Below are 16,495 nucleotides of genomic sequence, written 5' to 3'. Positions count from 1 at the left end.
GACCTGAGCTGAAACCAAAACTCAGATGCTTAACCAACTGAGCCACCTAGGTGCCCCTATTCAACGAATACTTATTAGGCATTATTCCAGCTGCTTGGGAATAGATGAACTTAAAATCTGAAAGAAGCTCCATGCTGACTCCTTGTCACTCCGGTCACAGGAGCTATGATGGCAGGGAGGGCCACATTGAGAGCTGTTGGAGCATGCCCTGTGTACTTCTCTATACCAACAAGTTGCCAAAAAGCAATACCCACCCCTGAGGGAATAACAGAGATAAGGAACATCATGACAACCCTAACAGTTGTAGGGATAATGATTTTTTTTTAATCACTGTTTGACTAACACGTATTGTCAGTGAAGTTGATAGATGTCTTGAAAAAGGAAGCATATCATCAAAAATTTAATCTCCTTCACAGGAAAAGAAGACCGTGAATTGATATCCGTGGGATTCACTTATCTTGTAGACCTCACTCAAAAGTAGCTGGCCCAATTGAATAGGAGAATAATAAAACACACACTTGACAGATTGTTGTCCTCTCTTACGGGATATAACAAATGTTTTTTAACCAGCAACTAATTCTCCCACAGCTAGAATAGATGGATTTGGGAACCAAGAAGAGGAAGTTAGAGTAGAATCTTTCAATATGACCCCTAATGATCCACCTGAAAAATGTTTGCTTACTATCACAGTGACACTGGACTCTGGCATAGCGGTCGTAGTACCCAAGGAAAGAATGTTTCCATTAGAGATAAACCATAGATGCCCTTGATTTATAAGCTGAGAGTGCCACGTGGCCAGCTTGGGCTTCTTTATGCCACTGGATAACGGTTCAAAAGGAAAAGCATTACACTGTGTTATGGGGTGAATACTCCTGACCACTAAGGCAAAATAAGGTTGCCATGAGATAAAAGGAAGAATATGCACTGACTCTTAAGGATACATCACATCACCTTCTATATGACCTTAGCAGTGGCGAAAATAAAACCCCAAATATGCGGGACGATTAAGGGCTCAGATCTTTCAAGACTGTTGGTTGGAGTTCCTTTGGGTTAAGAATCTTAACCAGCTGGGGCACCTGGGTGGCTTAGTCAGTTAAGTGTCTGACTTTTGATTTCAACTCAGGTCATGATTTCACAGTTTGTGAGTTCGAGCCCTGTATCGGGCTCTGCACTGTCAGTGCAGAGCCTGCTTGGGATTCTCAGTCTCTCTCTCTCTCTCTCTCTCTCTCTCTCTCTCTCTCAAAATAAATAAATAAACTAAAAAAAAAAAAAGAATCTTAACCAACTGAAGGCGAAGGGAATATGGAACATGTAGTAGAGGTGGAAAATGATAACATCTTCCCTTGCCTGGTGATTCATGATATGCAAAGGATTAGTTTTCCTAAGTCAGGTATAGATCTGTACATTTTGACTATGTTTTCTTAGATCTCCCCAGGTCTTTTTCTCCCACTATTTTATATAGGCTTTAAATTAATCTAGTGATTAATTTTACAACTTGGTCCATGGGTTGCAGAAGATGGAGATGGGATGGTGATGAAACCAGAGAAGGAACGTACATCATCCTGGGATCCTGATTTGGAACTGGATGCCATTACTAAAGGGACTGGATTGACCACTTTGGGGAAGGAGGTGGAGGCATTTCCCATTGTCCTGGGGCTTACTTGTCATGTTAATGAGAATCATTTCTTTTCTTCTAAGATTCTTCTTCTGCCTCTCCCTCCTTCCTTTTTTCCCTTGCTTCCTTCCGTTTTTGGAAGTTTTAAGTGTGGGAAGAAAATTACATGCTGTTATTAGGCAGTCAACGGGGTGAACTACAGAATTGAGCAGAGGCTTGCTCTTCCTTTTGTACCCAATATCTGAATTCTTTTTCTATATTTGTAGAACCCTTCATTATATGAGGCAGAGCCTACCACCAACTAAGCTGAAAAATGTGAAATATCGTAGTTCTTTTTTTCTGGATTCCTTGCACCACGGTGAGAGCTATCAATCAGCTGCATCTACCAATACAAAGCCCTGGGAGGAGTTCTTGCAGAACTGTCCTGTGCCCAGCTACTGACAGGCCTGTGCCCAGCTATCCTGCCGTGTACAGTGCCATCTTTCGTGGAGCAATGCTGTGGGTGATTCGGGGTGCTGTTTCCTGGCTGGGTGGCCCCAAAGCAATGGTGTCCCAGTGCCAGCTGTATCAGCTTGTAAAACGCGATTGCTAGGTTACTGGAATTTTGTGAGCCAGTCACCTTATTTTGTTAACGTTTATTTATTGATTTTTGAGAGAGAGAGTCAGCTCTATCAGCGCAGAGCCCCAACATGGGGCTTGATCCCACGGACTATGAGATCACCCCTTGAGCTGAAGTCAAGAGTCAGATGCCTAAGGGACTAAGCCGCTCAGGCACCCCAAATTACGTAAACTTACAAATAAAGAAATTATATATAAAACAAAGATAAGTATTCAAAACTCGTTACTTCCTAATAATCCTTCTATATGTTACTGTTTTCTATGGACTGAAGGTTATTTATATTATATCTGTGTGATACATTTCTTCCCAATTCCTTGTAAAGCGACATCGCATGAGGGGCTTGAAATCAGACATGGAGGGACTATTTACACCACGGAAATTGTCAAACGCCACAAGTCCGGGTTTGATTTATTATTTTGTTGACTGTCTAGAGTTTAAGTTATGCAAAAAATGTTAATAATATAAAGTGTAAAAGTGTGTTATGTCCATAATCATTACTTGTAAATAGCACAGAAATTAAGAAAACACATTTTTGTCCCCAGAGGACTGGTTTCACTGCTAAAAAGCCTCATTTTCTGATCTTCCCAGAGAGTCTGAGAGCAACCTATTATACTTTTAAGAAGTCTTTTACTGCATAAGGCAATCAGCATATGTTTCCAACGACTAAGAAAACTGGTGGATACACTACTCTGTCTGCCATGAGATAATATCTTTTCAGTAGCATGTAACAAAAATCTCTACCCTGAGCCTACAATGTTCAAGGGAAGGTAAGATTCTGCCTTTCATTCTGAAGCTGAGCCTTAGCTCGTAATAAGAATATTCTAACCCTTTGGACAACAATCCAATTTCTACTGAAGATTGTTCATCTTTCTATACATTCCAATTTAACTGAAACATTTCTTCTACGTATTATAACATGCACCTAGTGTCCCCAAGTGTATATTTATATTCCGATGTGGGACTATTTTGCATATTGTTGAGAAACTAAGCTTTGCATATTAAAAGTCAGATTTAAGTACATACTGTCTGCAAACTACTCTGGCAGAAGCTATTAGGGGATAAATAGGGTTTGGGGACCTTAAAGAAATTTAGCATTCAGTACCAGAGAGGATATTTACACAATGACTGTAATCCAAAATAGAATGTGTTAGGAAACAGGAAAGAGGTTCGAATTGCTATGAAACCTACCAATTTCAGCAAGATAATCATGCCATCTATAACAATAAGCCATGCTTGATAATGAGTGTCATCCAAATAAAATCTTAGTTGCTATTTTCCAATATGAAAAGGAGACTGACAGGCATCCAGGAGCCAGAGAGATGGACTTGAGAAGATATACTCAGCAATTTGCTTACTATCTGTAACAGTTAATAGTTCAATGAGGGAAGCAGAACCACTAGATGGGATGTGGAAGAAGGAATTCATCACTGAGATTAGAACTTACACAATTGTGGGGTGCGCGGGTGGCTCAGTTGGCTAAGAGTCTGACTTCAGCCCAGGTCATGATCTCATGGTCCGTGAGTTCGAGCCCCACGTTTCACGAGTTGCACCCCTGCATCGGGCTCTCTGCTGTCAGCACAGAGCCCACTTGGAATCCTCGGTCCCCTCCCTCTTCCCCTCCCCTTCTCTCTCTCTCTCTCCCCTCCCACCTCAAAAATAAATAAACATTAAAAAATATTTTTTTAGCACTTACACTATTGTGGGAGAAGATGTCCCAGTAACAACCTGTAAAGGAAGGGATAGTTGGAGGATCGGAGGAAGTCGCTGTCCTGGGAACATGAATAGGAGCTTTCTATAAAAGGTTCCGTGGTGGGTCCGGAGTCACCACAGAGCAGCAGGGCAGACTGTTAGTAAGGACAGCTGGACACGAAGGGACGGAAAGCAAGCACACCTGCTTATGGTAACACAGCATGTTGGCTTCATGGTGTCTCTCACTGCATCTAATCTGGCCGGGGACTGAGAGCCACTGAAGGAGGAGATTGGCAGGAGCTGAGGGAGCTGCGGCCTCAAGCCAGCGAGATGAGCCAGGAGATGAACAACAGCATGCTTTGAGGGTGATGGCTGCCGCTTCACTTCTACATCCCAAATCTTGCACAGATCGCTCTTGCGGCCAACTTTAAATGGGAACCATACCAGTCAGGAAGTTTGGGAGATTCCAGCTTGGCTAAACTGACACAGTATAAAGCCACCGTACTGTGTTACCGCAAGTAGGAGACTACAACCCCCTTCGCCTCAGTTTCCTCACTTGGGACAGGGAGTCCTAGCACTTACCTGGGAGAGTTGCCGTGGCTGGAGTTGTAGTCCGTAATATTATTGATCCCATGAGACAAATTCCTTTAAAGCCGTTACTGCCAATTTTATGGTATTTCTGTTTTTCAAAGTACCTTTTTATGATAAGCTTATCAGTATGAGTTACAATTTTTAAAAGAAATGGCATTTAGTTGTTTTGAAATGCGTTTTAATATTGTGTTTAGTGTGTCCATTCCCTTGGCTATAAATGATTTTTTTTTTTTTTTTTTTTTTTTTAAATTTTTTTTTTTTCAATGTTTTTTATTTATTTTTGGGACAGAGAGAGACAGAGCATGAACGGGGGAGGGGCAGAGAGAGAGGGAGACACAGAATCGGAAACAGGCTCCAGGCTCCGAGCCATCAGCCCAGAGCCTGACGCGGGGCTCGAACTCACGGACCGCGAGATCGTGACCTGGCTGAAGTCGGACGCTCAACTGACTGCGCCACCCAGGCGCCCCTAAATGATTTTTAATATTACTGAAAGCGGGGCGCCTGGGTGGCTCAGTCGGTTAAGCGTCCGACTTCAACCAGGTCACGATCTCGCGGTCCGTGAGTTCGAGCCCTGCGTCGGGCTCTGTGCTGACTGCTCAGAGCCAGGAGCCTGTTTCAGATTCTGTGTCTCCCTCTCTCTCTCTGGCCCTCCCCCGTTCGTGCTCTGTCTCTCTCTGTCTCAAAAATAAATAAACGTTAAAAAAAATTTTTTTTAAATATTACTGAAAGCAAAACTTACACGCGGTTAACATTTATATTTAAGTCTAAAATTTGAAAATTGGCATATGACTTGGAGAATATGAATTCTTTGTAATAACCGACAGCCTGGTCCTCAACCTATACTGATTAGAATCTTTAGATTCCTCCAAAGGTTCTGTGGTCCTCTATTTTTATTTATTTTTTTACTTTTTATTATGTTTTTAAAGTAATCTCTATACCTAACATGGGGCTCAAACTCATGGCCGCAAGATCAAAAGTCAGATTCTCTACCAACCGAGGCAGCCAAGCACCCTGTAATCCCCTATTTTTATCATCTTTCTTCTTTGAGGTCCTTGGAGCCAATGTCCACAATGAAATCAAAGTTCTCCAACCCCAGGATTGTCAGACTTGGCAATAAAAATAAAGGATGCTCAGTAAAATTTGAACTTAAGATAAACAACGGATAAGTGTTTTAATATAAGTATGTCCAATGCAATATTCGGGACAAACCGATACCAAGAAAAATCATTCATTATTCATTGGAAATTTTAATTTAACTGAGCATCCTATATCTTATATGGCAACTTACTCTGACTCTTCATCGTTCTAAGGCACCTGTTAGCCTCCCTAATTAAGGAATCTCTTCTATAGTCACACCTTCTCATACTATTTTTGCTGACAATTTCCATAGCGGCTCATTTCACACTCAGTATTTCCCAACATGAAACATGACCTTGACCTCTAAAATGACGACCCTTTCCATCATGTCAACTCAGTCAGCATTATTGACATTCTTCTCATCTCTTGAGATAGAATCTTGGGTTCGTTTTTGACTGCCCTTCCATTTTTACCTATTTCCAAACATATGCTAAGTTCTGTCAATTCCTTCTTTAAAGTGACATCCAAATTTTCACATTCCTCCTCATTTTCATTGCCACTACCTCTGCCCTCACCTCCAGCTGCTAGATAGTTTCCTTAGTCTCCTTTGATCCTGTGTGAATCCTACTCATCTTCCTAAAACACTGTTGTTTCACTGTTCCACGCTGCTCAAGAACTTATAACTACTTGCTATTGTCTATTGTATTAAGTAATGTAACTAATTTAAAATCCTTTGTTCTTTGAAGGACAATGTTAAGAAAATGAAAAGACAAGTGATGGTTTTTTCAAGAAAAAGTAAACAATCTGAATACTATTATACCCATTTTAAAAATAAATTCATGGCTCAAGCCCTTAAAGCAAAGAAAACTGCAGTCCCAAATAGCTTCCCCAGTGAATTCTACTAAATATTTACGGACGAAAATGCTAACTCTTTACAAACTCTTCTAGAAAATGAAAGGAGAGAGGGCAGAATTATCCTGATACCAAAAAGAGACAGACATTAGAGGAAAAGAAAACTATAGATCCATATGCCTCATGAACATACACACAACCCTCAATAAAATGTTAGCAAATTTATACCCAGCAATGTATAAAACAGATAATATGTCAAGACCAAGTGGGCTTTACCTCACAAATGCAATTTTGTCTCAGAATTTAAAAATCGGTTGATTTTTGTAATGTAATGTAATTTTGTAATATAATGTAATTCAACATATCAACAGAATAGAGAAGAAAGACTATATGGTCATCTCAATAGATACAGAAAAAGGCTTTGAAAACATTCAACAACTATTCGTGATTAAAAAAAACCCAAACTCTCAGCAGGCTAGGAAAATAAGGGATGTTCCTATGTTCCTCGACCTAAGAAAAGATATCTGTGGAAAATTCACAATTAACGTCATAGTTAATGGTGAAAGACGAAATGCTTTCCCTGAAGATGAGGAACAAGGTAATGAAGACCACTTTCACCACTCCTATCCAATATCATACTGGAGGTCCCAGCCAGGGCAATAAGGCATGAAAATGAATTAGACATACAGATTTGGAATGAAGAAATAAAAATTACCTGTATTTACAGAAGATATGATTGTCTACATGAAAAATTACAAATATAATCTATAAAAGATCTACCAGAACTAATTAGGGAGTGTAGCAAGGTAATGGGATATAAGGCTAATATGCAAAATCAGTTGTATTTTTACATATTCACAATGAACAATTAGAAAGTGGACTTTTTAAAAGTATCATTTAAAGTAGCACCAAAAAATATAAATTATTTAGATATAAATCTAATCAAATATGTACCAAATCTTCATGCTTAACTATAAAACAGTGATGAGAGAAATCAAAGAAGACATAAATCAAAGTAGAGCCACGCCATACTCATGGATTGGAAAACTTAATATTGTCATTTCTCCTCTAAATTCATCTATAGATTCAATATGATCTCAATCAAAATGCAGCAGTCTTTCTTGTAGAAATAAGTAAGCAGATTCTAAGATGTATGTGGAAAAAGCAAACAGAATGGCTAAAACAATTTTGAAAAATAAGAACAAAGTTGGAAGACTCACACTATCTGATTTTAAGACTTATTTTTATAAAGCTACCATAACCAAGACTGTGTTGGTATTGGGGAAAGGTTAGACACATAGGTCAATGTGTCATGAAAGATCCAGATAGACCCACATATATATCAATTGAATTTTGACAAGAGTGGAAAGGCAATTCAACGGAGACAGTCTGTCAACAAATAGGACAAAATAATTGAATAGCCATATGCAAGAAGACCCAATTTAATTCATATCTCACACAATATATAAAAATTGACTCAACATGGATCACAAACCTAAATGTAAAATCTAAAACTGTAAAACTACCGAAGAAAACATTGGTGAAAATCTTTGTGACACCAAAAGCACGGTCAGTAAAAGAAAAATTGGACTTAAAACTTCTGTTCTCTGGAGGTGCCTGGGTGGCTCAGTCAGTTAAGCGTCTTAACTTTGGCTCAGGTCATGATCTCACAGCTCATGGGTTTGAGCCCCTCATCAGGTTCGATGCTGACAGCTCAGAGCCTGGAGCTTGCTTTGGATTCTGTGTCTCTGTCTCTCTCTGCCCCTTCCCCGCTCACTCTCTGTCTCTCTGTCTCTCTCAAAAATCAATGAACATTTAAAAAAATTTTAAACTTCTGCTGCCTGAAAGACACTCTTAGGAAAATGAAAAGACTACACACGAAATGCTCATGGAAATATTTGCAAAAACATATCTAATAAAGGACTTGTATCCAGAATATATAAAGAACTCTCAAACCCAATGAAAAGAAAACAAACAACCCTATGAAAATGGGCAAAGGATTTGAATTCACACGTCACTAATAAAGATATACAGATGGCAAATAGGCACATGAAAAGAAGCTTAACATCATTAGTCATTAAGTAAATGCAAATTAAAACCACAATCACATACCACTGCACACCTGTTAAGATGTCTAAAATAACTCATAACACTGGGGCGCCTGGCTGGCTCAGTCAGTAGAGCATGTAACTCTTGATCTCGGGGTTGCAAGTTCAAGTCCACATTGGGTATAGAGATTACCGAATAAAACATAGAATCTTAAAAAACATTAGAAATAAAATAAAATTACTCACAACACCACACTGAAAGAGGACGTAAAGCAACTGAGTCTCCCATACAATGCCAGTGGGAATGACACAATGGGACCTAGCTCTGATGGGAAACAGTTTGACAGCTTCTTACAAAGTTAAACATCCACGTATCATATAACCCAGCAGTTCCGCACTTTGATAGCTATTCAAGAGAAATAAAAGCATATGTCTGTACAAAATCAGCATGTAAATCTTTACAGAGGCTTTATTCTCTATATTATTCATAATCTCTAGATTATTCATAATCTCCCCAAACTAGAAACAATCTAAATGTCCATCAAGCGGTGAGTGGGTAAATAAACTGTGATACATTCATACAATGAAACATTATCCAGCAATAAGAAGGAATGAACTGCCGATACATGCATCAACATAGGTGAATCTCAAAAATATTTTACTTGGTAAGTGAAGCCAAACACATAAACTCAAACTGAATTATTCTATTTGTGATATTCCAGAAAAGACAAAACTATAGTGTGATGAAGTAAATCAATGGTCGCCTGGGATCAGGGGTAGGGCAAGGCTAATGATCACAAAGGGGAAGAGGGGAAATTCTTAGGGTTGTGGCAATCTCTGTATCTTCAGTGTGGTGTGGTTGCATGGCTGCCTAAATTTGCCAAAACTCATTGAATCGTTGAGTACTTTGGTGTTGTAGAAGTTAAACCTCCACATTCCAAATTGTGTGTTCTCCATTCCACGGCAGGTAAGCATTCTTTTTCTCTTATTGTTCTAAATGTGCTTATCTTCTCAATGCCTTATGAAGCCTGTGGCATTTATAGAAGGTGTTCCAAGCAGAGCCAAAGGATCACAAGTTATGGCTCCCTCTAACTAGAGTATGAGACGGCAACTCCTTGAAATTAGATAAGAAGTGTTCCAGAGGAAAATGTGAAGCCATCTTGATTTTTCTCCCAGACTTTCCAAAGAACTACTCACCAATGGCTATGATTCAATAAAAACTAGAGTAAGAACCAGTAGGAAGAGAGGGAATGCCCCCTAGGCCTTCTTAAGAGGGAGGTGTTCACAGGTCACCTGACCATAATGAACACTGGTCTGGATTCTGAAATTTCCTGGGGTCGGAGTGGGGGGGGGGTGGGGGAGGGCGGGGGTAAAAAGATGAGGGGTAAGATGATTATTGTCATCAAGGTCTTTAAGGGTATCTTATGACTGTTGCTATTAAAAGAGCTTTGTCAGATTCACTTTAGAATCCATGAAAGCAGGGGCGCCGGGGTGGCTCAGTCGGTTAAGCATCCGACTTCGGCTCAGGTCATGATCTCATGGTCAGTGGGTTCGAGCCCCGCGTCGGGCTCTGTGCCGACAGCTCAGAGCCTGGAGCCTGTTTCAGATTCTGTGTCTCCCTCTTTCTCTGACCCTCCCCTGTTCATGCTCTCTCTCTCTGTCTCAAAAATAAATAAATGTTAAAAAAAAAATTAAAAAAAAAAAAGAATCCATGAAAGCAAAGAAGTGCTAGGCAGCCCAGAAGGTTTTTATTTAATTTTCTAAGCAGGGGTTTATGTACTTGGGATCCTCAAATGGTTATATCATGTGCACAACAGCTGTAAATCTGAATGAAAAAAAAAAAAAAAACCTGTGCCAGTAAAAACAAAACAATTACAGAATTACATTATTTGGTTATAATTGCAGGATTAAGCACATGCTAAGGCCAGGCTCTGAATGCTTTTCAAGAGCCATATGAAAGAGATGCCATTATCACTTCCATTGTACATCTGAGGAAAACGAGACTTAGAGAAAATAAGTCCAAGGTCATGGAACTAGAAGCAGGTGGGATAAGGATTCGAGCTCAATTTTCTATGATGTCATGCTCCATACCACCTTTATTCATTCAACAAATATTCTTGACTACCTATCATGGAAAGTATAAGTAAAGAAGTAACAACCATAAAGGTTTAAATATCATGTTCTTCGTACGTTAAGACATTGTAACGTGCTTATACAACTTTAATAGCGATCCTATCTTAAGATGAAAAAAAACTTCTTAAGCAAAGTTACGAAAATCTACCTATTAAAAAATAGAATACATCTCTTGGATAAATACCCACGAAAGATTTTTTTGTATATTCCTTTCCACAAAATCTTGTTATTCTAGTCAAGTATGGCATTCAAAAATTTATGTTCCACTTGAAACTAGAGATAAAGTCTAATCCTTCAATTTGCCATTTAAAGTCTTGTGGTTCCTAAATAACTATTCATATAATTATTCAGATATATTAAGGAAAAAGAGTGAAAACTATTTTCATTCAGAGAATGGTGGAATATTATTGCAATACACAATCTAGCATTATCTACTCTTCTATTATATTTAGCTGGGAGGATTACTTAAAATTTTGCATAATATAAAACTATGCTTGACATTCTGATGCCTTTTCAATGTAAAGGTGTTTTTTTAATGCTTTTTTTTTTAAATTATTTATTTTGAGAGAGACAGAGTCAGCATGAGTGGGGGAGGTGCAGAGAGAGAGAGGGAGAGAGAGAGTCCCAAGCAGGCTTGGGGGCTGTCAGCGTAGAGCCTGATGCGGGGCTCGAACCCACGAGCTGTGAGATCATGACCTGAGCTGAAACCAAGAGTCAGGTGCTTAACTGACCGAGCCGCCTAGGCGCCCGTCGATGTAAAGAGTTTTTTGAAAAACATCTCAGGAATCATGTTCAACTCTAACCATGTTTTTGTACTATTTTCTAAAACTTTAGTAAAGGAAAGCTAAAAGAACAACCTTAAGGCAAACACAATTAGATTGTCTTTATGCCTTTTGTGTCATTGGAAGGATAGTTAAGGTTTAGCTAAAGATTTAAGTCTGTTACTTTAGGACCTAAACTCCCCCACCGCCCGCCATTACTTGACAGGATGTTTGCTTGCAAAATGACTACTTTCCTATAGTCGCTCTTGATTTTAATATAACAGACTATCATTATGACTCAACCTGAACATTAGTCATCATGGAATGTCATAGTCTCTACAAATAGACAAATATTGATCATAGCAACTTTTGGAAACAGAATAAAAGCAAAATAAAATTAAAATGAACTCAGAAGTATTAGTTTAAAAGTGCTTTTAGGGCGCCTGGGTGGCGCAGTCGGTTAGGCGTCCCACTTCAGCCAGGTCACGATCTCGCGGTCTGTGAGTTCGAGCCCCGCGTCAGGCTCTGGGCTGATGGCTCGGAGCCTGGAGCCTGTTTCCGATTCTGTGTCTCCCTCTCTCTCTGCCCCTCCCCCGTTCATGCTCTGTCTCTCTCTGTCCCAAAAATAAATAAAAAACGTTGAAAAAAAATTAAAAAAAAAAGTGCTTTTAGGTTTCTAAGAACGTATTAATCATCAGTTAAGTATCTCACAAACCTCTGAAGTTTAGATTTTCATTTATGTCCATTTTGTTACAAAAAAGTTAAGGCAAAGTTCAAAACTACAACATGTAGAGTATTGTTTTCTTTCTATTATAATTGGCAAGTATAAAATCAATTTTTCCAGTAGGCACTGTTGACAGTTTTATGTAAAGAATACATATTGCCTACAAAAATTTCTGAAACAAAATATGTATCCATTGATACCGTTGGTCTTATAAAATGATTCATTTCAATCCACAAATATTTTAATTAAATAACTGTTTTAACAAAAACAAAAGGTACCTTAAACCTCTGTCAACTACTCACCTACATATTGTAGTTGGATCTCATTTAAAATTTTCTGTCACCTTCAAATTTTAAGGAAACCAAATGAAAATTTCGAGTCTTCGTAGGCCTCACTTGCCGGTGTATTTCCATCTACATTATTATTCTTTACGAGTTTCTCCTCATTTCTTGGTCTGGAATTTACAGAGCACTACAAGCCAAATAAACATTGCTGATTATCTGATTAATTTTGACTTAGAATGCTGTTGCTCCAAATGATCCAGACCTATTTCCTTTGCACAAAATAAAATAAAATAAAATAAAAAATTAAAAAAACAATCGAGTAATTACCCAGATAATAGTAACCCAAGTCCAAGTTTCTAATTACATGGACTGAATTGACTATGTTCATACAAGTCTCCCTTTCACTCTGCTGTTAGTTGTTATTTTCTTAGTATTTTATGACATTAAAGTGATTTTTTTTAAATCTTGCCCCTAGTCCCTTCTCATAAAATACAGATAAGATGCTTACATAAAAGAAATGTGATTGTGAACATAACACTTGCAAGAGTAAGAACAACTATATTTATGTTTTAAACTTCATAAAACAATTAAATGCTTAAGGAGGAAAAAACTGAGGAATGGAAAGGTTTCATCTAGTTTGTAGGTACTTGTTTTCATAGTCGTCTGTAAAATTACTTTCTGAGCATTTACCATGGTGTTAAAATCAGTAATGCATAAACTATTTAAAGTATTTTCTGAATACTTCTACCTATGCAAAAAATACGTGACAGTGTTGAAGACAATGATACTACTAAGATTTTCTTTAAAGGATTTCTAGACTGAATTTTGTGTAAAATGTTTTCAAGTCTATGTTTTATTTTGGCAAGGCAGATAAAATATGTACTCTCTTGAAAATAACATATTCAAAACAACCGTAATTAAAATGTTAAATTCTTCACCAGTATTGTTTAAAATATTGTATGTATTTCAAAAATATTAAAACACTTTTACTAGGCCTTTCTTTGCCCAGGTGAGCTCTTTTAAAATATTAGTTCTGGTTTAAATGCTTAATTTAAGTGAATTAAAAACACATTTTGTATATATTTTTTAGCGTTTTTAGTGCATTTAATTCAGATCGTGCATTCTTATATACATAACTGGTTCTGAAGTGATTTGTTTGGTAAGTGATGATAATTTTTGTTTTTAAAATTATGCTCCTTTACACAAATAAATATGGATATTTGTACATTACTTAAATTTCAAAATTAGATATGTAAAAAACATGCTCTTAAAATACAAACTTTTTTTAAATGTTTATTTATTTATTTTTGAGAGAGAGAGAGAGAGAGAGCGTGCACAAGAGAGCATACACAAGCCGGCAGGGGCAGAAAGAAAGGAAGACAGAATACCAAGCAGGCTTCAAGCTGCCAGCTCAGAGCCTGATGTGGGGCTCAAACTCATGAACCACAAGATCATGACCTGAGCAAAATTCGGGAGTCAGATGGTTAACCAACTGAGCCACCCAGGCGCCCCTTAAAACACAAACTTTAAAAAAAACTACTGGCTTTAAGGGCACCTGGGTGGCTCAGTTGGTTAAACGTCGGACTCATTTCGGCTCAGGTCCTGATCTCACGGTTTGTGGGTTCCAGCCTCACATCAGGCTCTCTGCTGTTTGCACAGAGCCCGCTTGGGATCCTCTGTCCTCCTTTCTCTCTGCTCCTCCCCCCTTCTCAAAAGTAAACATAAAAAAAAAAAAACAAAAAACTATTGGCTTTAAACAGTAATATTCCATAAAGTAGTCCCTCTTGTTCCTTTGTGTGTGTGTGTGTGTGTGTGTGTGTGTGTGTGCGCGCGCGCGCTCAGAATTCATGGAACTGGTCCAAACATCAATTTCTGAAGTATGAGAAAATACTATTAGAATAGATCCCAAAACCAGAACCAAAAAGAAAGGGAATCTATTAGATATTCTCTGTTGTTGTAGTCTAAATATAGGATATCTTGAAACTGATTAAGTTCTGGGCACAGTAATTCTGAGCATTACTGTGAGGCTCAGTTGAATTCAGTGTAGCTAAGACAATCTTGCTGTAATGGACTATGACAGAGAAAATAAACAGTAAATAAGCTTTCCATGATATTTCTTTTCATGAAGGGAAAAATTTTCCTTCCTTCCTCTTTTTTCTCTTACCTTCCTTTTTTCCCCCTTCTTTCCTTCTGAAAACATTCAATCTCTCTCTCTTTAAAAATGTACTAACAATTTAAAGAACAGACTATATACATAGGAAATAATTAGATATATTCATCAAAGTGAACTTCTTTCAACATGTCCCTCCTTCATTTTCATTCTCTTATAGCTAAGCCATGGGTCATTCTGGCTGAAACCAGATCAATGAACTAGGAAATTAAAGTGGTGATCTTTATAATCAAAGTAGAGGGAAAAAAGCCCAACCTGCTGTTGATTGGCAAACTGTGCTTATTATCTAAATCGTCTATTTGACAGAATTTTTTGGATGATTCACCAGCTCCCAATTTTCATATCACTTCAGTGGTGAAGTAGATATAAATTATGTGATGTAAGGAGTAAACTTGCCTGTCTTAATCCATACAAAAGATAAGTAAATTGTAATCATTGAAATCACTTACTGAATTTAAAGGTAAGTTGTTAGTTTTTATTTGTCTATTAGAGAATTCTAAGACACACAATTCAATCTGTTCTTTAAATGTAATATTGAGTATGATTGCTTTGTTTCTTTCTAATTGTCTTACCTTTAAATTAAAAGTTGCCTTCATCTCTTGGCCAACTGTATTTATTTTCCTTAAAAAAAAAAAAATCAATTCCTCAGTCCTTCCTAGCTGAAGACCACAATTTTAGTCAGTACGACTCAGATGTTTCCATGACACATTAGTGCTTTGCTTCAGAATAAAGGCTCAAACTTCTTAAAGGAGCCCTAGAAAGACATGGTTTTTCTAGTGAGCATAACATTTTTTTCAAAATTATAGACTGGTTAGATACAAAGATTTGATATTAAAAATTATCATTTGATTCTTGTGTACATTCCTTTAATGTTACAGAGTTATCTTGTTCTGACTCAAGTAGCTAACAAAATCGTGGTGTGGAAATCTTGATGATAGTTTGCAAATTTCACTTCAGAAATTCAAGAATATTCTCCCTTTTTCACAGTATCTTGGCTATAGAATTCCCTGTTTGCGAAGTTTAACAAAATTATAAGTTTCTTAACTTCAAGAAATGCTTTATCTTTTCAAGAAACTTCATTTCTTACTAGTGTAATAATTTAACCTGTTAAAACTTAGGCTTAAAATATTTAAGTTTGCCTATTATTATATCACATTTTGAGGATTTATATTTGATATTTTCCTGATACAACTATCTGAAAAATAAATATTTCAAAATGATACTAAATGATGAAAATAATGCTTAAATAGGAATTGTACTACTTAAATATTTTGAATAGAAGTTTTGGAGGAAAAAAATCCAACACATTCATGCAAAACCATAAGTAAGCATGGGCACTGTACGACTGGTCCCAGTGTCTTTAATGTGAGTGGCATTTCACTTTCCTTCACATATTAAGGCACTAATTCTATTGAAATGAATTTGAGTTTTATCTAAAAGTCCATATATATATATATGATAGACTGTATGATGTGAGGGAGGGAAAAAGTTATATTTGTCTACATTAATTGTTGTAGCAACAATTATTTATAAATTTGTTAGGGATTGGATTAGATGTTTAATTTGAAAATAAAAGTTTTGTCGCCCCCTGTGAATTTTCAGTGTGGTCTTTTGACAACATATGTTCCATAAGACTCAGTTTGAAATCACTGAACTCTGTGATCATGAATGTACAAAAACTTGACCATTCAAATTCCAAGTCCCAATCTATGTCTTACCAAGTTAAGATATTTAATAAGAGAATGCATATAGATTTTATAAACCTCATTGAAATAATTTTGACCTATCCTCTCAAATGCCATGTATAACTCAGTTAAATATTTCTGTCTACTCTCCATTTTTGGTTAAAATAACTTTAAAATAACAAATCCTATTTTGATTAATAGGTATCTCAAGGTTTTACAATCACTAACCATCAAAGAATGAGTGTTG

The 16,495-nt window shown here is 37.3% G+C and overlaps 1 long non-coding RNA gene across 1 annotated transcript; it reads right to left on the bottom strand.

Annotated features, from left to right (window-relative positions):
• Nucleotides 1-10,255: 10,255 nt before the first annotated feature.
• LOC131484084 (uncharacterized) lies at nt 10,256-15,626 on the bottom strand. The gene is made up of 3 exons (XR_009248008.1): nt 15,136-15,626; nt 12,412-12,580; nt 10,256-10,316 (listed from the first exon to the last, which is right to left on the bottom strand). It is a non-coding gene; the product is annotated as an uncharacterized LOC131484084 (long non-coding RNA).
• Between the last annotated feature and the right edge of the window lie 869 nt (nt 15,627-16,495).

This window comes from Neofelis nebulosa, chromosome 8 (genome assembly GCF_028018385.1).
Source record: "Neofelis nebulosa isolate mNeoNeb1 chromosome 8, mNeoNeb1.pri, whole genome shotgun sequence".
Classification (NCBI taxonomy): domain Eukaryota; kingdom Metazoa; phylum Chordata; class Mammalia; order Carnivora; family Felidae; genus Neofelis; species Neofelis nebulosa.
Note: the sequence above shows the minus strand (reverse complement) of the source record. Positions and strands in the feature narration are given on the sequence as shown.